The 24675-nt window shown below is 40.2% G+C and overlaps 1 long non-coding RNA gene across 1 annotated transcript in view; it reads right to left on the reverse strand.

The window, feature by feature from the left end:
- LOC113947743 overlaps positions 1-23175 on the reverse strand; it is a 110048-nt gene extending 86873 nt beyond the window's left edge. The window contains exon 1 of the long non-coding RNA XR_003527845.1: positions 23073-23175. This is a non-coding gene — a long non-coding RNA (uncharacterized LOC113947743). The remainder of the gene's footprint in view (positions 1-23072) is intronic.
- Between the last annotated feature and the right edge of the window lie 1500 nt (positions 23176-24675).

Here is a 24675-nt window from a genome sequence, read left to right on the forward strand (position 1 = left end):
GAAAGAATTCATCTCAGAATTAATACAGCAACAGAGCTCGGAACAGGTTCGTGCCCAAATGTTTGAACTTTGCATTTAGTAGAGACTCATCCCTGCCACACAGCTTTTATAGTAATTAAAAACCCAAATCAAATCATACTAATTTCACCAGCAAGACCCAAAGGGACAGTACAAAGCAACAGCAGGACAAAAACTGAGAGAGGGACTATTAGAGTATTTAGACTTTAGGGGAAGATGTAAATTACAAATAATGAAGGAGAAGTGTTGCAGAGATCTATAATCTCTGTATGAAGATCAACAACAGGCTTTTGAAATGCTAAAAAAATTACACCCATGACAAGGCAATGTCACAGTGGGAGAGGAAAAATAGTGACAAGTAGTTTGTCAGAAAGGTAAGAAGTACTGATCATCTCTTCAGATGGGGTAATAGTTATTCTTTTTGTTATTGTGGTTTACAAGGCTCTGGATGGAGCTGGTCAATTGCTACAAAAAGTAGTTTGAGAAGAGTTGTTCAAATTGAAAAAGAAGTTCATTTTGGCTGCAACATGCATTTTATCTTGTGTGGTCATCTGAATTGCTCAAGGGATATTTTTTTTCAGTGTTAAGGGAAATAGCTTTTGATGATCACGTGGATGCACTTGGTTTGAACTTCAAGATAAAAGTATTTGTACACCCATCTTGAACTTGAACACCACTCACTCTCCCACCGCCCCCTTCCATAAAGGAAGAACAATACCTTCTTTCCATCCGTGTGCCTTACATTTCACTTTTCATACCTGGTTTACTTTTTCCTCTTACTTTGCATTCTTTCCCTTTCTGCCAGTGCATACTCTTGTGTGAGATGGATTATTGCCTCCTTTTCAGGTGACATAACATATTCTGCCACCAATGTCTTAGAGAACTACCTGTATCCATGTATGACAATCATTTACTCCATTTGTTGGCTGGATCTCTCATCTCTGTTGGGTTTTGTCTTTCCTTCATCTGTCACAATATCTTGGAAAACATTGCTAGCCAGGCAGTCAGACTGAAGATATGAAGTTTATTTTACAATCGAACTTGCTTTTGCTGAATATTCTGAGCACTTTCTTCCATTTGAGAGAGTTCATGATCTCTGTTCCCTAAGTGTTGACATTTACCTGCCCTTTCTTTCATTCCCAGCTCTCTTTCTGTCATTATGATTCTGATTCCAGAATGACCTATTACCATTTGTCTTTTATTCCTGCACACTTTAGGAATGATACCTTTTGTGTTGATGTCCTCATTCCCCTACCTTTTACATTGCTCTCAAACCTTATTCAACTTAGCCAATTCTTTATGTGGAGTAGCAATTCAGCAGTGCAGCTGTCCCTGCCTCCACACACAGCTTCCTCAATATCCAAGGGCATGCACTCCTCTGCTTGTTCCTGGGCCTGTCAAAGGAGGGCATTGATCAGATGCCAATTTTGCAGCAGGTTGAGGTCACATCTCTCTCTGTGGACTGTGGGCAAAGCTTGGCCCCGTGGAGCTATACGCAGGAGCATTCAGCAGTGTTAAAAGCTGGGACCATCATTTTTGCTATAGACAGTGTCAAAGTGATGACTCCTGCCTTTTCGGCTCCCTCAGAAAAGGGACCAGGGAAAATCTGTCCCCTTCTTCTGACATTCCTGTCTCCACAGAAATATCTAAGGTGGTTTTAAAGAGAGCTGTGGAACTGAGGTGAATACCACCCAAAGCTGCAGACTGTGGAGTCACCGGTGGAGAAGGAAGAGTCCTTTTATTTAAGTACAAATTTTAAACTATGGCTGGAGCAAATGGAGGGTGAAAATGCATTAGGTAAGGTTAACAAGTTTGCTTGACTCAGCTAATCAATAACTAAGTAAAGAAGATTCTCTAACCATGGAGAAAACATATTTATTCACTTGCAAAGGAATTAGGAGGTGCTTCCGATGATGCTCTGTATACCAAAGTCTTTGGACCTTGTTCATACTAAGCTTATATTATATATGTTATGTATAAGCTTATATTAAGCTGCCCACTGAAAATCTCAGTATGGTAACTGATGACATCCTTGTCAGTGCTTAGTTAAAACAGAGCATACATGTCTAAGAGCAAATGAGCTAAACTACACAGAGAATACTTCTACTCTTCTCAGGCTGGTTTTTTTTTCCTGCACAGCTCATTAGCTATCCAGCACTGCAAAATGCAGGTATTCTTCACTCCCATTACAGTTTTAATTGAGAGCTTATGATGCAGCAAAGAATTCAACAGTCTTTTCCTCATGGCTGCAGGATAGTGGAGTGATTTTTTGCCTTACAAAATCTATTTCTTGGTACTTTTCTTTTTTTTTTTTTTTTGTACTTTTGATACACGACTCTCCGAGAGCTTAATATCTTAATGTGTCTTTTACAGAGGAGGAGAATCAGTCAAAGACTAAGTAATCTGCCTAAGATCATAGAGGAAGGCTCTGGCAGCATCACACTGAGACCTGAGGTCTCCAGAATCCTATTACTATGCTCTAACCCCAAGACCATCCTGTCTTTCTCAAAAGCTTTACTATTGCATTCAAGTATACAGAGACTCAGAAGGAAACAAAACCAGAAGGCATAAACAAACTCAGCATGCCAGTGGCTGCAGATACTCTGACACAATAGAAAAGCAAACATAAAGCAATTTCAGTTTGAACTACATTTGGACAGGACATTCTAACATAATGAATTTGTACCTATTTTACAACTACTGGTTCATTAGTCAGGGGACTAAAACATTCCTGAAAACATAGGCAAGTGTTCTTTACTACCCAGTGCTGCATGATTCTCTTTTGTGAGCACTTGCTATTTTGAATGTGATCTATGTCCATGATCTTATTGGGTAAAATCTGCTGGAAACAAGAATAACTTTTTCCCTTAAAGATATTCCCTCTTTCCTGCGATAAGTCTGTCCATCATCAAAGACCTGATAAAAGGGCAAAAGCAAAGGTCACTGACATCAGGAGTTACATAGTCACGCAGCAGAAATGATTCTGGAAACACATGAAGTTATTCTTGACCTTGTCATCAGTATCAAGGACAGACACTGTAAAACCTAACCACAAGGACTGTTCACAAGGACTCTGGCAACACAAGAGCAGAGATCCTGCACATTGGGGAACTCTCCTATTCATTTTATGGATAGATAAAAACCCATATGTGAGCTGTTTTGGTATTTTGCAGACACTATTTTAATTCTATGCCTTTCGAAATTATGCTTTCAGGCCATTTTTTCTGTTCATCAGTCAAAGTCAGTCTACGGAAGTGACTTTATGTCACCTGAAATCCCCTCTTTGAATGAAAGTAGGAGGATGAATGCAGGACGGCGTGAAGTTAGGTAAAAACCAGATAGAGATAAAAAAGCATAAATAGGAGCTAGAAGAGAGCCTTTGGGGAAGGTCACAACACCGCTGGAAAACTTTCTTCCACTTCCAAATGTCCAGAATAGTGGACAAAGTCCAGCCAAGGGATTTCACAGTGTAATCAAATAGGGACCTCAGAATATAATCAGTTAAGAGATTGTTTTATATACACCTGCTCTACTACATTATTTATCACACCCGGAAGGCTCTGCATGACTTGCTATCTTTCATCATAATTCATCCTCTGTGGCAGGTGACTATCATGAAAAAAAGAACAGAAGATTCTCAGAATAACTCAACCAGTCACCAGCTACTTGGTCTGGAACTGCACTCACAGGAGCAGGGTTTGTTACAGTCCTGTTGTTCTGCACACTAAAAGCAGCAAGCACAGTTCATGCCTTAAATGTTTCATATTTGAGGCTGTTCTTACAGCTAGGGACGTAAGGGAAATTGAAGTTTGAGATTCTTCAGATGATAGTATGAAAGATATTTTATTTCAGGGAATTATCTTTTTGTGTGACTAATGTTTGTTCATTTGACCGTTCTCTGGAATTGAAGGTAGGGCATTTTGAGATGTTATTGTACTGCTAAGTGCAATAAAAGCTGCAGAGAAAGTAGCTAAACACCCTGAGGAAAGCAAACACACAGCTAATGACACACAGCCACTGCTCTATTTTGAGGATTTACTGGGACAAACAGTTGAAACCAGAAGCAGAGTTCATGATATTGAGGAGCCTGATCAGCTTCAAATGCATCTTATTCTGTCACATTTACCTAAAAGAGCATTTCCTACTCATGAAAGGTGCCTCATCGACTTAACTGAGAACATGGAGGTAAATAAGAAATACTGTCTTGAATGAGGTCTTTTTCTGGGAGTCTGTGACATGGTGTCTCTGAAAAGACCAAAGCAAAGGGTAATTAGTGTGCCAGTCTTTTATTTTTACATTGTAGTTTACCACTTTGCATTTGTTTCAAGGTTTACCAGGGGTTTGAATTAAATCCATCCAAAGGAAGACTTGATATTCAAGGCTGCCCCTCAGCAAAGAGGAGTTTTGCATTCATTAATATTGCCTTGGGATGAAGGAAGGAACAGGAGAGCCCTGATTGACCTTAGACATTTATAAAGGTAATCTAATTTGTGCTTGTTTGCTACTTTTTCATTAAAGCCACTCCTGGAATGTTTCTTATCATGAGTTGCCCTTCCCTTGAGAAAAGTTTTAACAAATAGACCAAATCCAGCACCAAGTTGGCCCAGCAACTGACTCCTTAACTGATGTGGAAGTGCAGCCTTGAAGAAATCAACTAGATTCTGACCTGCAAAATTAGGAAGGTAAAATCAGAACCAGGAAAGTCTACAGTCAGACAAGTCAACCTGTATATGGCTCATATTGCGTTCACATGCAAGTGACTACAGTTTATCAAGGACTGACTGAATATATGTTGTTCACTCAGGTCACAAGCCCATTTCACAGCAGGAACATATTTAGAGCCACTGTCCATTTGTGTACACACAGTTTGAAGAGAAGGAAACCTGGTCCTCAGTACTAAAGCTTTCTCACAGGCACACAGTTGAAGACATAATTTCAGAAAGCCCAAGGAAGAGGTGAAGCCAATGATGAAAGGAAGCATTGCAGCTCTCAGAAGCATTACTGCTACTTGACAGGAACTTTCTTTTTTCCCTGATTTAAAGTATATTTGTTATAGCACAGATTAACTGCATCCATTTAGGGAAGAAATGATCTTGAATCATTGTTTCATCTTAGGAACCACAGGTGATGTTGTACACAGTCTGTTTACAACCTCAGGGGTTAGTGAAAATGAAACCAAACTAAGAAAACGCAGACCATTGACCAGAACGAGACCTGCCAACATTTCCTTCTTTAATCTCTTAACCAAACAATATGACACATGACAGCACAATGGTGAGGATGAGGTTTCACAGCCTGCTGAGAATGCCAATTTTTGGTTAAAAAGAAAAAAATATAATATTTTGCTAATCTGATTTACATATTGCACATTAAATAAGCCCTGCAAGGTACCATGCTACAAAATGGACTTATTTTTAAAGAAATGTAGATTAATAATCCTCCTTGCTTAAAAAATGAGCTTCAATATTTGTGCGAATCGTAGAGTGAAAAAAATCAATGTGCTATCGACTGCTGGGGATGATCACATTCATTTTGCCCTTTGTGGTTGGTGAAATCCATGCTGCAATTACAGAGACAGGCTGGCAGCAAAGAGCCTCAGTTGGGCTTTCAGCTCCACATTAATCCAAAACTCACCATTTTAATGCAGATATAGATTGCCACGAGTCAATAGCTGACTACTTGAATTGTGAAGTAGCAGTTCCATGCTATATTGGCAGCACTGGCTGTTACAGTATCTTCAAGTATTTTGAAATTTCAAAGTGTTACTCCACCAAAGTGAAGAGCGTAACTGACACCACATCAGAAGGGGCTGCAGTGTTACTGCTGTTATCATAAACCCTGGAATCTGGAATAAAGACATAACACTACAAAAAAAATCTTAAAGTAGATCAAAAGTAGACTTTTCTTAGAATAAAATACCTACGTAGGCTCACTCATGTTTTAATGTCCTAATGCATTATCTCACAAAGTATCCCAAGTGTGGAATTTTTATAATGTAGTTCCCAATTCTCTCTCATTTACACTGTTCCAAGCACAGATGACTTCATCAAAGTCAGAGAGATCACTCTGCATTTATAATTCTGCAAGTGAGATCAGAATTTGGCTTTGAGTAGCAATTTCCTTTTCAGCAATCTGTCTGTAACTAAGAACTGAATTCTGCCACTAAATTTGTGTGAAGAATCGAGGAATCTACTAAGTAGTCAATGTCTCTTCTGCAGCACATTAGGTGCAGGGTGAACTTAGAACTCTATTTTATGTACAGTAACTAAATTCTTGTATACTTTCATGACACTGACCTCTTTCTACCCCATCCTCATGCAATGGTGAAACGTGCACTGACAGATCCACACACCCAGGGCTGCAGCTGTCATTTATGGTGCACGAGGCAAACTCAATTCGAAACCTACTGAGCCTCATGGAAATGCTTCCATTGATTTTACTGAACTATGCATGTGTGGCTGCAGACAACTTCACTGTACAGGCAAACACCAAAGCTGGGCTTGGGAGGAGCTGGCTGCTGGTGGGCCAAGGGTAGATCTCAGAGCAGGGAGGATGTGTGTGCTGTGCCCTAACCCTGAGCAGTCAGGCTCTGCCTCCCTGGGCCACAACCTGTCTGCAGATCAGAGTCCCTCTGCATTTTCTGGCTATTTTTTTCTGTTAATTTCAGAACTGATCAAATATATACACATTTCCCAGCTACTGAGTGATGGTGGCATTTAGGGATGTAATCTTTTAGGTCTGACGTTGATCACCTTTTCCTCATCCACACATATAACCATTTTCTGTGCTACAGGTAGGAACAAGAGACAAGTATCCTGATGCTGAGCAACAAAGTCAACTTTGTCAGATGCAGAGAAATGTGTACAGTCATTTTTGTTACCAGGGTAACCTGTGAACTCAGTAAGATCTCTTAGCACTCATAATACTATCAATAATAAACCAATTTAATTGGTAGTATATAGGGGGTAGGCCTAGATATTTTGCTGCAAGCTCAGATGTGTGTGCAATCCAAAGCAGCCATTTTCCTTTGTTCATGTCTGAAACACATGATCATTTGATGTTGGTAAGCCTTCATGTGATTTAGACCCTTAACAATGAGTCATGAGCAGAGCACACACCTATAAGGCTTTGTGGAGGATTTAAAAAGAGAGGATTCACCCTGGTGTTACATATTGGTATTCTGTGTAGCTTTTCATAGCATACCTAATGCACCTTAACAGTCTGCTTTAAAAACATTATGAGATTTGAGAAGGATCTTAACTTTACCTGCAGAAAAAAATACTGGTTCTTTCCACTGACCTGTAGCTGAGGGGCTCTTGCACCTGGAACTCTCATTAAGTTCAAAATTTGACATAGTGTGGAAATGAAGATATATTTATTTCTCAGTTAAAAACAGACTCACATTATATTTTGAAACAAACAACTGCAATTTTTCAGGTTTTTTGTTGCTTAGAAAGATAGAAATGAGCTTTCAAATATTTTTCTTCTGATTTCCTGGATCAAACATAAGGTTTCCAAAATGATTAGAGTTTATCTTGACTGTAATAGACAACATAACAAATTTTATTAGCAGCAAGAATCAGTATAACTGTGACACGAGTTTCACTGAACATGATAAGAAGAGAGAAGGACATGCACTTGCATGGTGAGACTACAGGTCTTCCATAGGAAGACTTTCATTAGCTGGGACTGCACAAATTATTAAAATTTTCAGAATCAAGTCCTCTCCTTGTGAAATTGTTGTGATCTAAAATGCCAGATAGAAAGAGCTCTCGGCCACAACAATTCAACATCAGTTAGAATATTAATAAGTAAATGGAAAAAGTGCTTCAAACCAACAGGAAGAATTTTTCACCTTGACCTTGCTACCTGAGTAGTTTTAATTAATTATGAGGAATTAGACTTATAGTAGAGTGCATAATGACAGCCATTATGTGGACACCCTAAAATTAGACCCTATTTTTACAGCCTGTAAAAACAAACTACAAAGTCTGCCTCAAGCAGTCAATAATCTTAATAGAAGGCACAGACATTAGGAATGAGGTGTTGAATGCACAACCCAACCAGGTCCCAGCACCAAACAGTGGTTCCCTGTACAGGTTTTGGAGGAGGTGGGAGGTTGTTGTGAGGGTGTAGGTTAGGTGGGGACCTGACCTGACTCACGACTCATGTAGTGGCAAAGCTGTGGTCAGTGAAGAGGGCAGAGAATTCCTGAGCTGAGCTGAACCCAGGGCACTGCTGCTCCAGCTCCTCCGTGCCTCTGGCTAGATTGTCTCTACATTTTCTTCTTTTCTTTCTGAGGACTATTTTCCGGATATTGGTTCAGTTTTCCCCAATGCAGCTGAGCCTCTTCCCTTCTTTGGAGGTGTTAATTCCCCTGGCAGAGCACCAGCCTCCCAGTGCCTGCCAGGGCAGGTTTCCCCTCCTACTGATTTCCCCCTAATTTTCACTCTGCTTGCATTGCTCCAGTGACCACTTTTTCCAGGCCATCCAGTCTGAGGTTCATTTTAAGACATTTAGGGAAACTTTGTACTCCAAGAAAGTTAATTTTGAACAGTTCAGGAGAAGTAAATCTGCCTTTAACAATCTCCACCTGGAATAAGAAAAACGTAATAAATTCTTCATGTTTACTGCATTTACACAAGGCCCCAGACTATGGATTACCTTTTTATTACTCCTTGTTGTAAGTTTTTTTTTCTCTATTATTAGTTTTGGTTGTTTTTTTTTTTTTTTTTTTAACAAAACAGTGGCAAGAGGAGAAAATTGTTATTTTCCCTGTGGACATTTACAGGCTTTTGAATGAAAGTTTGGTTACAGATTTGTACTCTGCACAAGCATGAAATAGTTTTCCCTTTCATAGATGGTGTGCCCTATATCTCAATACAAAAAATTTCCCAATGATCTGGCAAAAGCTATTCAACAGAATTAGGGAAATGTCTGAGAGTTTGGAGTATCTGCTTCACTGCTGAAGAAATACCACAGAATGAATGCACACACAAACACAAATATATGTTCCTAAATAAGAAATCCCATGTGCACTTTTTCACAAACAAACCATAGACAGTGGCTTTTTATTCATTCTTTTTAGCTGCAGTTCTCTCTCTAGCAGTGAGTGGAATTTTCCAGTGCTGCTTAATGTTGAAATAATGAACTTTGGCAAATCTAAATCAGCTGAGAGCAAACTTCAAATATGAGACTCTGTAGCTTAGGTGGCAGTTTGTGTCATTGCATCATTGGAGCTGAGCTGTCCTTAGACCACTGGGTACAGAGAGAGAAATCCTGCTGGACTCAAGGGCCATAATTTAGTTTCTCTATTGCTTCCTCCTTTATCCTGTTTTGATAACTTCGTGCTATCATTTTGTGCTCTGCCTCTCTCCATACATTGTTCCATGACTCACTATAACATTGCAGGCAGTGGTTCTTCTCCAGGGGAAAGATTTGATATTTTCTAAACCAGACATAATTCCTTATCAGTATGTAGTGTCTGCATTTCAAGAACACATGGAATTAAGAGATGGTCCAGCATAGACCAATCACAAAAGAGAATGAATTTTCTCTCTGATATGTCTTTGTGATCACTATGAAATGTGCGGAAAGAGACAGTACAATGCAGTTTGGGCCCACAGAAATATCCAGAAATACACAGCTCTTCTCAGGGAGAAGTCAACTGACATGCAACCAACCAAGCATTTCAAAGAAGACAGAAATAAAATCAGCTAAGAAAAACAGAGCTAAAGGAGGAAAACTATGGCAATTCTTATCCACTCTTTTAGAATCAAAAGAGCAGTGAGCTGCTGAATTCACAGAGCTTGCAAGAGGAGGTACAAAAGGACATCCTGTTATGAACTGGAAAGTCAGTTCCTCTCTATGCCACAAAAGAAGCTCTGAAAGCTGATAATCTAGGTATTAATCTTCCTACTACTGTTTCTCTATTCCAGTGGTTTTTTCCATCAGAGCATATGTATCAGCAAAATTAGGCCATCAAAAGTACAGGAAAAAACCTCCTTCCCTTAAATGCCTCAAGAGCAGTTGCCTGAGGTTTTACACAGAGTGGACTTGTAACAGGTGTCAAACTTTATCCCTGAACTGAAAAAAAGCCAACCCCAAAATTAATCATCAGACTTGATGGTTCACATCAAAAGAGATAGCACCTTGTTCAGCAACACTTTAATCCACAAGAGTGATGGAATATCTTCTAGGGGAATATAGTAATAGCAAGAGTAGAGGAATCATTACCTATATGGTCCTTTCTCTCATTGTGCTAGATTCTTTTTTAACCCTTTGATTCAGCCCTGTTATTCAACAAGTGTCACAACATGTCCAGGTTGAGTTCTGACACCCAAACCATGGGGCCAGTTTTCTTGTCTCACTGACACAAGATGATCACACAGATGAAAGACAAAAGATGGGAACAGCAGCTGAAAGGGCTGCAGAAAGGCCTCTCAAATGGGAGTGAATTGCTAATTAACAAAGCAAATTAACCCAACCTTGTAATTTAAACTTAAGTATGGGCAGTGCAAAACATGGGATGGTACAAAGTGCACAGCATCAACCTCAGAGGTTAATCCTCATCTGACTAATACATGTATTTTAATCTAGGTATTTACTATTATTTTGTCTAAAATTAATATTTTCAGAGCCAATGGACTGCAGTTTTATAAGTACCTGTCATCCAGTTATTCAAACACATCACTACAGCATTAGAATACATTCCATACACTGACTACTCATAAAATTCCCATGTTTAATTTGAAGTTTTATTATTCCCTTAAAAGCACTTAATGGCTCCAGCCCTGCACACTTGACAGAACTCCTGCCACCCGCAACCATTCTCCAGGTTCAGAATTGGCAGCCTGCTGGAGGCCATTTCCAAGCAGGGGAGAAAGCTTGGTGTAGTGATTTCCTGTGTTTATGACTGTTCATAAGTCTCTGACTAAGCATTTAGGGCTAAAAATACGGGTATTTACCACTACCTCTTGTTAATGTGTGATGCAATTGATCTGGGCAACAAAGTCAGGCTGAATTTCTCTGGATTCTGGAAATGTAGCTTTCAAGGGCTGATTCAAGTCATCCACAAGTCAGAGTCACAGACAATGGGGAACCTTAAGAGACATGAATTCGTGCCTTACTCTCTTCTTGCGTGCAACAGGAAGAAAGGCAGAAAACACTTAAATTCCCTTCCTTCATTAAACCTTGTGCATGGAAATGGCTACTGATCTCAGCCATGATCTCAGGGCTTCTCATGGTTGGATCTCAGCCCTGAGATCCAAAGGAAGAATGGAAACAAGGAATTTCAGCCAGCAGAAGCTGTTTCAGCACTCATCCCTGCTCCCAGGAAGCACAGAAACCCAGCAAAACCTGATGTTAAATTGTAGAGCTCTTCCTTTTGCTTCCAGCCCCGACCCTGCCCGGTGAATTGAGTGGCACAAGGAACAAAGTCGCTCCTGGATTTGTAAAAGCAACAGAAATTGAAACGACAAAAGCATCTGTAGATGTTGCCCAAGCAGACACCAGGTCAATTCTTGAAAACCAAGCCTTGTGGTGAACAGAGCACTGCTCCTCAAATAGAACCTGAAGTGAAACCTCACTCAAACAAATTGCACCCCTCAGGTGTTTATGTGTTTCCTTGCTATGGCTTGACAATTTAGAAATTCAAAGTAGAAACTTTTTTACATATCAATTTACAAACAAACCTTTATGGAAAACTGTTAAATGTAAAAAAATTGTTTCATCACAATTAAGTAGATTCACACTTTACAGTACATTCTTTACAACTGAAAAAATTTGCACTATTACAATACATGTAATTCAATTGCTCCTGATCCCCTTAACATGATGATAAGTTGCTTCATTAAAAAATGTTTTTTGCTTCTTAAATGAGTTGTGAGGAAAGGGGAAGTACAGAGAGAAGTAATTATATTTCTAACAGAGAATACAAAACAAGCTAAATATTTCTGCATTAGAACTCAATATGAATTTTTTTCCCATTTTCAGAATTGCAGACTCATTTGCATCTTAAATCAGAATGAAACACTGTAAAAGTTTTTTCTGAACCAAAAACTTTAGATAAAAATTCATCTTCTGCCAGTCAGAATATTTTGTTTTCATATGTCACCATTTTGCTTTTAGACTTTTTCTTTGACTTAATTTTGCTATAAATTAAGTTTCCAAAGAAAACATCATGAAACTGAGTCTTTAGAAAATGACCCAAAATCCTGTATGAATGGAAATGTCATTAAAGGTAGCCTGTTGCAGCAAATTATTTCCCACTCGACAAATCCACACATTTTGAAAAAAATAGATTTCATCAAATTATTTTCAGTCAACTCTCCCTGCTATCAATATCTCAAGTCTGTGAAACACCAGATTGTGTAAAGCTATTACCAATACTGTATGGGTAAATAAGTATCTCCATCTAAATTACTTCATACTTTTTCACACAAGAAACATAAATGCAACAAAAGATCAATCTGACTGTAAATATCCAAATATGTCCTTTAAAAGCCAAAGGAATGTCAGATACAATTTATTTTCAGCCAGTGCAAACTGAGACATTAAGTGGCAATTCTACTTCCATTAGCTAAATCTGGCAAATATGCAACTGTTTAAAGGCATTGTCAATAGCCATTGCACAATTAAGTATTTGTACTGATGCCTTATTAAATTACTCTTTTCAAGTAGGCATAATAAACTAGGAGTTCACTGTACAGATTTTCATGGTGAAAGTCCAGATCACTGGAAAATTTATTTAAAGAGAATGCAGTCCACTGAGTAATGAAGTTAAAGTCAAATGTTTCTGGGCAAATAAATCTGAGCTGTCTTAAAACTTTTTTGGCAGATATAGCTGCAGACAACACTGGTAATGAAAAGGCTTCAGGTTAACAATTTTGGTTTACAGAGTTCCCAGGTAAACTTTCAAATGCATCGCATCTCCCACGTGGTGAGGAATGGAAATCATTACTGTGGGCTGTCAAAAGTGGTCAGGCAGCCAGAGGTAATAACTTGGATCCTTCTTCAAAGTACCATTGGCCTCCCTTGGTTTGATTATATCTTAAGCTACAGTGCCCTGTGGAAAGAGCCACTGTGGCACTGCCCACCTCCAGCTGCAGGAAGAAGTGTTTGGACCTGGCTGCCGCGTGCACACCCTGTTGCCTCCCACCCAGCTCAGCACACCACATGGGACAAAAAGAAATGTAAATTTGCCTTTCTGCAGTGAATTATTACTTCCCAGGGGCAAGGGATATCTTTGAGGATCAGTGTTTCTAAGGACAGGCCATCCTTGCAGTCTCTGGAGGTTGTTTTCCTCAGCCTTCCTCTCCCCTGCTCAGCTACACAGCTGGAGGAGAGCCAGTCCTCCTCCTTGATATGACACAGAAAGCCCCAGCATAGAGACAAATACCCCCACACCAGGCAGCAGCTGGTGACCTCTTCACCCTCTGTGCTTGCCAGGCTGATGCCAACAACAGACCAGACTCTGAGGGCATTTCACTCTGTCCACTGGATGGCAATTAAGCACCTTAATTATGCCTTTTTTTTCCAAATATTTCTCCTGCTTGCTATCCCATATAAACAGCAATGGCTATACTCAGGTGCTACATTTTCAAAGCCCCTTTGTGATCTTCCTTTTTTTTGCATCACTGTCAGGTGCTGAAAGGCACGGAGAATTACCCTCAGCCCCTCAGCTTTGTGCCAATTTGCCACTGTTGAAATGGAACAGCAATAGCCACAGACTGACAAGATGTTTCATGTTGGAAAATTGGAATTTCCAGTCCTCTTCTGGGGCTGGGCAGCTGCTTTCTTTACACACAGTGCACACACATCCTTCCAAGCCTCAGCTGTGTGCCTGGCTTGGACTGACCTCAAAGGAAGACAGGCATTTATATTTGCAAGCAGATTTTGGACAGTTGCAACACAAAGGCTTTATCTTAAATGTAACATCAAACCACTTACAATATTTATACTTTCCTCAGACATATCATACACTCTTAAAATATTTTTTCTCACTGCATGTACAGTGATTTTCTTCTCGTCACAACTTTTTTGAATTATTAGTTTCAGTCTAGTGTTTTTACGAATGGTAAAGTTGCAATGTCCAAAATGCTATACAAAGGGTTGTGAATTTATTCTTTTAAATTATAGCTTAGTATATTTAGTCAGTTTGTTTTATATCAAGCATTTATTTAAGTGGTTTTCATTCTATTGACATTTTATAATGCCCTCCTAATATTCTTATTATTGATTTTAATACTGCAATGGTATTATTCATGGTGACACCTATTGGAAAGCAAGCTTCAATTATATCAATAGATGCTATTATTATAACATTGATAACATTAATATTTGATAGTGGCATAAAATGTGATGCATTGGCAATTAACTCATTAATGTAGATATCATTAACCAAAAATGTCAAAGTTGTTGTAATGATTTTTCTGTGGCTTTCTTTAACAAATTCTCTAATCACTGGCTCAGTTTTGTATTTTCAAATGTGTATTACCACAAAAGTTTTTCTGAAAACTAGATAACATCTTTCCTTTTAAATAAGAAAAGATGAGATTTTATGGCTCAGAAGATACTGTGAATCTTGAATCAAGAGCATTAGTAAGGAGATACAGTACCTGAAACTCCAGCACAGAATATTCAAAAATAAAAGATTTACCAAAACATAACTGTGCCTTTTTGCTTGTTGCTTAGCAACCAGAATTGATCCAGCAAAAAAGTCACCTGACTGAGGGATTGCTGGTGGCAATATTACTCCATCATTTTTCTTTTTCACACTAAACTGATGAAGGTTCTATCAGAAACAGCTATTAATTGTTTCTTTCTTTTCTCTCCAGCTCCTTAATTATACAGTAAAAACATTTCTATTGCTGTTACTGACAGGAAGAGAGCACAATGTAAAGCTTAAATAATTAACAGACTTATTCAAATACATCTAGATCTAAAAGAACAAACACTGCAAGTCACAACTCACTGTCAACTCTGCCATCCCAAAATAACAAATGCAGTGAGCTGTTCATATAGCAGCAGAATAACCATTTTTACCACACCTGCACTGATGGACATTTTGCAATAATCTTTTAAAAACCACAGACTAAGAATACTTGTTGTTTTGATGACTCAGTTGGAATTCACCACCACATTTGTCTTGCTTTCATCATTTCTAAACATTAGCATTTTCATCTGTTGACTGAAAGCACTTCTGGTCCTCTATAACGTATATATAAAACACTTTTGATCTTTTAAAATCCTCCTGTCAACCTGGAATCACACAGCCTCTTACATTACCTTGTTCTTGTCCTTAATGGTGACCTGCAGTGAACTCCGCACTCCCTACTTTCAGATGTTCAACATCCTTCCTTTGTTAAAAGCTGCTGATCAAAAAGGAACATTGTGTTCACTGTGTTTCCCTCTATAGCCCCTCACAATCATTTACAGGAATTACACTAAAGCACAGGGTATGGACAGCAGCAATTTCATTTGACCGCATACTGTATTTTTGTTTTGCTTTCTGCAATATCTGATTCCTTAAGCAAACAAGAAAAGGGAATGCATCTTGGTACTTATACACTTGGCCCATCAGGAGCAGTCAAATATAAAGTGGAGTCCAGGAGTGGCAAAAGATTATTCTTTTTACCTGCTTATTCTTTGAAATGAATGCTCTATATAGCTCAGATGACATTTGTCCTTTTAAGAACTGAAGAAATGTTACCAAGATGGAGCATATATCCACTTTCACTTTTCCTCTGTATCATATTCAGATCTGGTAGATGGGATTTGATGCTGTTTCCCATAATGCCTCCATGGCTTTTTCTGTAAAAGCTTAACAAGGACACAGCATCAGAGAGTCTTTAGTGGCTAATACCCGACCCCTTTCTCTCACATTACAGCTCCAAGTGACCATTTTCATGCCAAAAGGTCACCAACATCCCCATCCCCATGGAACCAATGTGCATCAACCTTCTAACCTTTGCCACCGAGAGATGATAGCTATTTGGGCTGCAATCCCTTCATTACAGATGGTCCATATTTTATATTTAGTGTGGGAGGTCAAATTTAGGAAAGCAATTTCTCTTAAAGCTAAGAGTCCCAATAATCCAAGATCTTCTATTGGCTTATGGGTTAGTGGACAGTAATGGGTTTATGGGCAGCTCTAGGTTTTTTTCTCTTCACTGGAGAGGGAATTCCGTCAATCTAAATTTTTAGGATTGGGTGGCTACCATTGTTTATTATTCAATGAGCTCTTATTAGATTGTATCTAAGTACACTACAGCAGGCAGAGAGTATCCTTATAAGCAGGCTCCCAGGCTGGATCAATATCTCAAGGCATTTACAGTCTTCTTGAAACAGATTAAACAACGCTATTTTTTAATTCTGTTTTTAAGGCTTCTATGTGGTCATGCAGTTTTTTAGTGACAAAGGCATTCATCCATTATCATCATTAATCACAATGCTTAATCAACTGTTAAAGCAGCTTGCATCTTAATACAGAGTCCATCTTTAGTGGAAATAACATTTCACAGCATATCAGAAAAAGACTGAGCAAATCCCACAACCAACAATAAAATTCAAAAGAGCAAACTCCAAAATGGTGGTGGAAGGATATCTGCTCTAGATTAAGGGGGAACACTTTGATTCAATTTTGTATTGATCTTTGTAAAAGAGAACAAATATTATAGTCCCAATACAGCAAAGATTTAGGCACATCCTTAAATTCATACAGCAAGGCCCAAGCCAGTGAAGCATTTGAGGGCATCGTTACCTTCAGTGCTGCCCAGGACAGCATTCAGGCACGTGCTTTACTTGCTGGCAAATGACAGATCCATACAGAGAGTTTGGAGTGCAAGGTTTATAACCTATGACACTGTTGAACAATTTTAGTTCTTAGTGCAGTCTATGGCTAAAAAACTCTCAGTCCTGCAAAACTATTTCAAGACACAAAAGCAGTTTTGAGGCTTCCTGTGAATAAGCAATTTAAATGCAATTTGCTACTGTCTGTAGGATCAGGTTCTCCATTAGCCACAAATATTCAAACTACTCTTGGGGAAACCTGAATTTGTCCAAGATAGCATTGACCAAAGCTCCTTGTTAAAAAATAAAGCTTGCTACAATCAGAGAGCAGAAACAACATAGGGTCATTGCTTTGGGAAGAACTAGTGACACGCTCTTCCTATGGCTTCTTGCTGCTGGGCAGAGCATCCTTAGCTAAATCCATATTCTGTAAAAGGTTTACACTAGCAGTTTTTAAGTTTCCAGCTTTCTCCTTTAACAGCAGCTCAACAGAGTTTTGAAAGTAAGTTTCTCAAATATTTATTTGCACCTATATTAGCCTTTTCTGCTTACTGAAACCTACATATAAAATTTCAACGAGCCTGACTGATTCACTGGGGAGCTGCCCTTGGCCACCTGCCCACCAGGTGCTCTGCTGAGAACACAACCCATCCTGCCTGGAAACACAGCCCCTCCTGCCGTGGTGTGCCCCCTCCTCATCTCATGAATACAGTGCAGCTGGGTGTGCACAGATGATTTGGTGAGAAGGAAGAACTGGACTTCTAGACACACTTAAGTGTCAGAAGATGCAGCTTTAATGCCAGTGAGGTTTTAAAATAGCACCCAGCCTTCAGTGCCAGGCAGCTGGGCTGTGGGGAGTATCTGCAGACTTACTGGACTCCTCTGTGTATCAGAGAGGGGCAAATGGGAAGCACATGTTAAATACCTTCTTAAGACCATCTTGATCCATTAAAGGAAAAGATGCAAGGAGCTGCTGCCACATGTTTGCCTGAAGAGTGCCTGGAAACACCTGTGGGTTCAAACTGGACATTTGGAGAGCATGGGATGGAAACTGTTGGTGATAATGGCAATTCTGGAAATAACACTGGGCTGATCTGACCCCTGATATAATCCCACTCTGATCAATAGGGTTATCAGAATTTTTTAAAAAGTGACTCTGGTCAGCTTCACACTGCATTTCTGTAGCAGTGCAAAGGGGGTCAGTTTCTTTAATCTCTTTTAAAACATCTTCCATCACCTTTTTTTCCCCGGTAAAGCTGTGCCTGCACAAAGCCACCATGGATAAAGGGACCAGAATTGCCTTGCTGTTAACACGTCCCTGATGTTGCTTTTCCTTTCTTTCTTAGGCTCAAATATTACAATTTTGGTAATATTTTCATACAACACTTCCGTAATTTAAAGGAAACATCATAAGGAAAATTTCTATTCATTTTGCCTTTAATATTCTGTTATCCAAAAACTAAAATGGTGTTCTTCAAAGCCATGTAACCCCAAAGTCAATGAACATAGGTAGGCCTTCACCAAACATAATTAAGCCAGTTATCCAGGTTTTAGGGCTCCTAATCATATTTCAGGTTCCAGCAGCAGTTTAAGACCAGATACTTCCTTAGTAGAACATGTTATGGGGCCCTGGACACACGGCACAGACACAGCCTGAGCTGCACGACAGGCTGGAGGCTGTTCCTGCTGTCACAGAGAAGAGCTTTTCATTTCCTTGAACTTTTCACAATATCTTCTATGCTAATGACGGAGAGTAATTTACAAATTTTTTAACATATTTGCTGAACTAAAATTTATTTCTATAGTATTTGTGCTATGCTGTCCTTGGAACACAGGCTGTTGCTGTGTTTGACTGTGTACAGGATCTCACACAGCAGTCCCTGCCAGGGTATCCCAGCTGCTGTCACAACTCACCTTTTCTGACACATTATGGCAATTCCTTTTATTTTTGGTCTGTTATTCTCACATTCAGTGAATGATCTCTGTAAAAGCTGTACTGTGCAAGTAAAACCATCTGCCCTGCTCTGTACTTACAGACACATTCCTGCTTCAAGGTCTACAACACAAGCTATCATAGCTCAAAGTGGTTAATATTAAAATGATGCCCTGTGAAGGTACGATGGGTGTGGACAGAACCAATTTGTTTATACAATTGTGTTTTGCCACAGGGTAAATTAAGTTACAGGGTATTCATCAAAATTGAATTACCACAGTGCGAGCTAACAATTTTCCAAAGACATTGTGACATGAGCACAAAGCCGCCCGTCAGCCACGAGGAATCGCTGTCGTCTCACAGGCTGCAGCTGAATTACTTACCAGAACAATTAGACAAAAGCAATCCTCAGAAAGGTGGAAGTTGCCAACCAGTGGAAAAGAGTGACAGGTCTAAAACTGTGTTTACTGCTTATTTAGAGGAGCCAGGAGAAAGGAGAGAGGGAGAGAGAGGGAGACCTTCCATGGGTGGGACTGTCCATGGGAATGAGCAATGGAGACATCTCAAGGTGAGGAGAGTTACTGTTCTGGTGGGACAGGCAGGACTTCTCTCCTGAAACATTTCTGGAAAATCAGATTTTCAGTTTATTTTTCTTTACAACACTTGAATGAGAGGGAGCAAGAAACCCGCACTCTGACCTCACATTTCTCTACTGATATGGAGATAAAAGTGAGGAAATTATTGTGTTTGAGTATAGGAAAATTTAGGAGGGCAAATAGGGACAGGTGAAGATTTTAGCTCTCGTCTTCACTCAACTCATGGTGTAAAATAGAGAAGATGATTCTGGAAAATAAATAAGGGCATGTGAGTGTGGAGACCACATTCTAATTTATCTTTAGTTTTTTTTCTATAAGAAACTTTGTTTTGCTAATCATCCTTACTCGAGAGAAAAACTGAGGCATAAACTCCCTGTTTAAATGGCATTTTATAACTAAAAAACATGTTTAAAGTGTAAAATAATTTCAAGAGCATTGAAATATTGTTGTTGGAAAAGACATAAAAGTTGAGAGCCTAATTTCTTTCCTCTTTAACTTTTTTTTTTTTAAAAAAATATATATCTGTCACTCCACTTTTCTTAAGGAAACAGAAAATGAAAAGATTTTTCAAAAGGACAGGTGTTCTCTTATGCTTTCAAAGCAATAGAAAATTCAAAAATGTTTGTCAAAAAACATTCTCTTTTTAAAAAATAGATTACATTTTATAATTTAATCTTGGTAACAATCATATTTCCACCTGCAAAAAATACCTTGCTCAAAAATATTGTAAGCCCAGCTCTCATTAGAGAGTTTGACCTGCTCAGGCTTGGAGAAGAGCAGAGTGGTTAAATCAAACCTCTCTTGAGCTGTGCTTCAGCCCTGAATGAGTCCCCAGGAACAGACTGGAGCTGCTCACCATAACCCCTGATATGTGCTGGGTGTCCCCTCCTTGACACCAAGCACAGTGCATTCCTGCACTGCCTGCTGGAGTGCAGTGCTCCTGCTGGAGTGCAGTGCTCCTGCTGGAGTGCAGTGTTCCTGCCGGAGTGCAGTGCTCCTGCTGGAGTGCAGTGTTCCTGTTGGAGTGGAGTGTTCCTGTTGGAGTGCAGTGTTCCTGCCGGAGTGCAGTGTTCCTGTTGGAGTGCAGTGTTCCTGTTGGAGTGGAGTGTTCCTGTTGGAGTGCAGTGCTCCTGCTGGAGTGCAGTGTTCCTGTTGGAGTGCAGCGTTCCTGCCGGAGTGCAGTGTTCCTGTTGGAGTGCAGTGTTCCTGCCGGAGTGCAGTGTTCCTGCTGGAGTGCAGTGTTCCTGTTGGAGTGCAGTGTTCCTGCCGGAGTGCAGTGTTCCTGTTGGAGTGCAGTGTTCCTGCTGGAGTGCAGTGTTCCTGCTGGAGTGCAGCAGGGAGCCACATGGGTGGCTGCAGGGAGTGGAGCTCTTCAGGGAAAGCCCGTAGATCAGACAGCCTCACGGGCCATTCCTCAGAAGGGAAACCACCCGGGCCAGGGCAGGCAGGATCCAGCCTCCCCAGCAGGATGACCAGGGGTGCTCAGACACCATCCCTCAACACAGGACCTGGGCAGCCCTTCCCTGAGCTGCACTGCTTTGGGATAGCAGCCACCACCTAGTCATTTGCTGGCTTCCTGAATCATTGCAAACTAAAGAGGTTTCATAAGACTCTCCAGTACAAAAAACCTCCCATCAGAAAAACCTATTTAGAAAACTGCATTACTGGGGCTTGGTAGGATAGATTTTGTTTTTAAAGGATAATCATGTGTCATTTCCTTGGCAGTTAGGACATTAGATCTAGAACTAAAAAAGAAAATCAAACATATATCTACCACAATCCAAAATTTACATCAGCATATCTAAGCAGTCCAGGAAGGGAGTCCAGGCTGCAGGGGCACACCTTTCTGTGTGAACAAGTTCTGCTCAGCCTGGAGCTTATGGCTGCTCTCCCCTGGGGCTGGCACAGAGGTGGCCCTGCAGAGCTCACACCCAGTGCCCTCGCATTGACTGCCAGGGGGGAGCCTGGGCCAGGCCCTGCACTACGTCCTGAGGCCATTTTCCTTTTGCTGGGGCTCCTGGCTTTCCTGCTGAGGGTTTCTGATGGAAAGGCTGGACTGTGCTGTGGAGCAGGGGCAGCAGAAGAGCTGATGTGCTGCCAGGCTGGCTGGGGTACTGAGCAAACACCGCTGGGTCACTGAACCTGGCACAGCTGTGTCAGACCAGCTTCTGTGACCCTGAAACACAAATTCCTCCCAGGTATTGTGCTGACTCTGCTCTCGGCAAAGTGGGAGTGCTGCAAACTGTTACCTGCTTTGTCAAGGGTTCCCTCAGGGAATTTAGCAGCATTTGTTTTTTTGGGATGAGCAGGATTGCTGCTCCTTTGCTCTGATGGAAATGGACCTATGCTACTCTGTATATATTACTGATGCCATACTGGTGCCTCAAGAGATGTTGACTGTGTACATTTACATAAATCTAAAAATAAATAAATATACTCACAAGCCTCCTCAATCAAAATATGCCACAGACAACTAAAAGATCTTGAATCAAATATTAATGTTGGAGATTTCTCCAGCCATTTTGTAATGCTTCCAGCTATCTTTATTACACAGTGTGTAATGCACTACCTTATTTTAGTCCTGAGCTATCAGGAGTATCATCTTTTTGATGGCCTCAAACTGGCTTAATAAAACTGGTCCTCCTTTGAGTGCTCAGGAGCAAGTACTTAAGATGGAGATGTGATAGTCAGCACCTGCAGGCTGTGGCAGTCCTGATCAGGACAGTGCTTGCTGAGCCACAAGAAGGAATTGTTACTCATTAAAGGTCTGTTACTCTGGCACAGCAAGTCGCATGTCTTATCCTGAGACAGGTGAGAGGACTGTGAATGTTTTCCCACATATCTAAAATTTATCCTCAAGTTACACTGGTATATATCATGTCTGTCAAGTTTTTTGCCTCAAACCATTCTTGTTCTTTTTACCTTCTGCAGTTTCCCCACTATTAATTGTACTGAGTAGTTACTTTGCTGCATTGTGTCCTTTTCCTTACATTGCTATAAAGTTCCATATCTTATGAAAAGGTCTCAGATTCACATTTTCTAAATAAAAGAGAATGCGATATTATACTCAGTGTCTGCAACCGCAAGAGATAATGAATCTGTTTAAAAAGAATCCCATGCAATTCCCTTGCAAATATGAGATTTGCAACATCACTATGGGAACAAACCCAAGTCACTGGGCTTTCTAAATTTAATGAGGTTCAAATGTCCAAGGGCACTAGCTTTCAGGGGAAGAAGCAATGTCAGAGCATGCAGAGAAACGGATACTGTTTCTTAAGCAAAGCAAGAAAAATATCTTGAAAGAGGTTTCCCCCTTGAAGTGAATCAGGTGAAGTTACTGGTAAGGAGGCAGCTGTGAATGTTCAAAGAGGATTAGATTCTTCCACAGATCGTGACTTTTAAGTTCAATCCCTGCAATATTATTTATGACAGTTATAGACCTATATGGCAATATCTCAAGAAGGAGAATGATTCATCAATTCCAACACTGCTTCTTCCGGAGACCAAACTGCAATGCAGCACATCACAAGACACACTATTAGGTAAGAAGCAAGAAATCTTCAAAACAGGAATGATGCAGAGTCCATTCAATCAGCTTAAAGATTTCTATTGCCTCCAGTGATCTTTGGAGAAAGGTAGCTTTGAAAACAGAAAAATCTTATTTGTTAGAAATTCCTTTTTCTGAAGATGGCATTCTATGGTGGATTACTTAAACTGAAGCAACCAATACTTACACCCTGGCGTATTTCAGTGCTTTCTCTGCAGAGCTCAGTCCCTGCGGCCCCGAGAGGAGAGTTTCCTTATCACCCTGTGACCACCAGGCAGGCTGAAAGTAAAGCTTCCTCAAAACTAACTGACCTCACTTCAGATCAAATATTTGCAGCTATGCCAGCTGCTTCCATGGTGGTATGCAAATACCAACGTAGGCTACTGCTTGTCCCATGGGATTGCTGGGCAATATTGTTTCCTTCAGCAGACATCCCAACTCTCCTCTGTGCTTGCCTGTGCCTTTCCCACCCTGGGCAAGAGAGAAGTGGGCTCTTTACAAGCTGCTTGTGAATGGGAGTGGAATTTGTCATAAAGCTATAGCCTGGGTCAAGTCTGAAAGTCATTCAGTGCACTACCCACGCATCAATTAGGATTTCTAAACTGCAAGACACTGGGGGAAGTCACATGGTATCCTCTGAGAAAGGTACATTGCTGCTTCAAATGCAGCTTTAAATGTGTTCTTTGTTCAGGTAAGTCCATGTCTTCAGTTTTATAGTCAAAGCAAGTCCACAGTCATCTACCATTTCTTCTCCAAATATTTACACTTTTTTTCTCTGTTTGATATATAATGCACTAACACTGTAAAGCAAACACACACGAGTGGTGCACCTTGTTTCAGTATCACATCTATCTTCTGCTAGATAGCAGCAGATGATCAGGCTTCTACAGGCAATTTGTCAGTGAAGAAGATGCAGTGAGGTGTTTCCAGGAGACATTACAATGTCTCCTGTTTTATTTATACATATTCATATTAATTCCAGAACAGAGATGCTACAACAGTACTTGGGGCAATTCCCCCTAGCAGGAACCTCAGCCCAGTGGCTCTCACTGTTCCCAGTGATGAACGATGTGCATGACACCAGCCCAGAGAAGAGAGCAAGTTCTCCTGCACTTGTGGAGCCTTTTCTACCTACATTGATTGCTCTATATCAAATGCTTAAGCATGAACTAATAATACAATATTATCTCCCCCAAACTGGCCGTTTGCTCACACAGAAAGAAAAGAGCCCACGTAATAGTGACACCTGGTGACACCTATTGTTTTGCTTACACACACACCTCTTTTTCCAAATATACCAGGTTTCACTGAAAATTCCCAACCTAGGCTAAGTGATCGGGGTAGAACTATAAGACAACATTCAGGTATAAAGAATTTGGATTGATGCCTTATTCTTTGCTCTTTCTTTTCTTTTTGACACTGCTAACCTTCATCAAATGGTTTACCCACTTTACTATCACGTTCAAGGGGATGTGCAAGAGACCACATGGTCCACCTGGAAACTAAATTTGTAGACACTGATATAAAATGAAAAATGAATTGCACTGCCATCAGTTAAGTCTTTCTGTAGTCCACATTCCCTGAGCTGAGGACAGCATGTTCTTTGGAAGGGATTCTGCAGACTTCATGGTTAAATGATAGAAAGTTATTCTGGTATAAAAACTCAAGCATCTAAGCCTCCAGGTTTTCTTGTAAAGTTTCTCTGCCAATATATTCTCAAAGTGGCCTCATTTTTGTAGTAAAGAAGATGAAAAAAACCTGGATGTGTCGGGAGGATACTAATAATAACT

The sequence above is a fragment of the Corapipo altera genome, unplaced genomic scaffold, assembly GCF_003945725.1.
Source record: "Corapipo altera isolate COAL_440 unplaced genomic scaffold, ASM394572v1 50, whole genome shotgun sequence".
Lineage (NCBI taxonomy): Eukaryota > Metazoa > Chordata > Aves > Passeriformes > Pipridae > Corapipo > Corapipo altera.